This window comes from Vicugna pacos, chromosome 11, assembly GCF_048564905.1.
Source record: "Vicugna pacos chromosome 11, VicPac4, whole genome shotgun sequence".
Classification (NCBI taxonomy): Eukaryota; Metazoa; Chordata; class Mammalia; order Artiodactyla; family Camelidae; genus Vicugna; species Vicugna pacos.
Window position 1 is genome coordinate 93887047 of NC_132997.1, and position 1766 is coordinate 93888812.

The window sequence follows — 1766 nt, forward strand, 5'->3', positions numbered from 1 at the left end:
ATAAAGAGATCACAGCTTAATGAGCTGGTCTTTGAAGGCTGAGCGCCAGACCCGCCCGCTGCCCTTCCCCCGTGTGACCAGGACTGCCCCCAAGGATGGGGATAATGACACCACTCAGCTTGTGCTCAGCCCCATCCCTTGGCACTCTCTTACTGTGACCCATCAGTAACTTTCAGTTTTCAGTCTGCTGTTCTGTTTTGGTGTCTTTCAGCCACGCTGTTTTCGACTATATGGAGTAAAGGTAAGTCAGACAATATTATTTCACCATTTCCCCTCCTCAGACAGAGACGTGCTTGGAGTTAAAGTAAAGCTTTCTGGCTTCCCCAGAAGGAAATCTTGTGCACCAGGAACACCACTGGCCAAAGGAATGTGGTATCTGAACCTAACAGTCTGCTCCAGTCTTAGCAGTCCCTAATTAAGCCTCTCCAGGCCTCTGAAGACCCCCTTTCTGTTCCTCCTCTCCACCCCACCACCTCCTCCAAACTCAGGAGCAGCCTGACTCGGGAAAGGAGAAAAGGGTCACATCTCCCAGAGCGGGTGTCACGGGAGGACGGAGCCTCCTCCAAATGGCTGAGGTCTGGAGGGCTGAGGGGTGCCAGGTCTTCAGTGTCAGAAACGAGAGCATCAAAGGGCGAGGACAGGAGGGCATCATGAGTGGTCGGGCCAGAGGGAAGAAGAGCTGCCTGTGGAGGCAGGAAGACTGTAGGTGGACTGTGTTGCCCAGTGATGTCCGGGTCCCGGTACTGGCTGAGCCCCTTACAAACCTGCGCTCGTCAGAGCCTGCGCCTTCCTGAGGAGAGTGCTGTTTTCATCCTTATGCAAATTTGGAGCCTAAGGCATCCCTGAGCAGGTCCAGGAACCCCTCCCTTCAGGTCTTTACAATGAATGGGTGCTCACGTTTTTGGTAAGTCAGGCTTCTCTGGGGGCATGAGAACCACTTATTAGCTATTTCTCAGGCTTGCACCAGGAAGAGTTCTTCAGGGAGACAGAAATGAGGTGATGTGTCCACTCTGATCTCCAGTCTGGGGACACTGTTGATGATAGAGATTTATTTGGTGAAGAAGTGTTAAATTTATTTTTACGCTTATGAAAACTAGCTGTTGTAACAAATATGGATCCCTTTTAAATTCTTAGAAGAGTAAATAATAAAAACCCCCTTTCTCTGGGCCATCACACCTGGGTCTGGATGTTGGGTTGCGATTTGAGGGAAATACGAAGTTAGGAAAATCACTAATGTTGCGGGGTCCCAGGACGACACCGCCCTCCATGGGCCTGGTGCTGCTTCCGGGCACTTGGCATCCTTTCTTCTGTTGCAGAGTACACCAGCTGTGGGGGAGTCCTTACAGACCCTATGGGGAGGTTCTTCAACTACATGGGGCCAAAAACTGTTTGCACCTGGACCATTCTGATGAAACCTGGCCAGAGAGTTGCAGTGGCCACACCATTTCTCAAGTGAGTGCTCAGGGTGTGAGTTTTCTTTGCTGATATTGTGGTGTTATGGGAAGGTGTCCATCTTGGCCTCTTCCAGTTCCCCGTGTACCATCCGGTACACACATCTAAATACATCCTGATACCATTTCACTCCCTGCTGAGAACCCCTCAGTGGCCCCCTGTCCTCTTAATAAAGTTTACTCTTATTTAAATGGACTTCAAATGTCTTCATGATACAGCTGGGTCTTGCCTCCTTTCTAATCTCCTCTCCCCTCTACCCCTCCCTGAGCTGAGCCATCACACACGGAGCTGTGGACCCACCAGACCACTGGGCA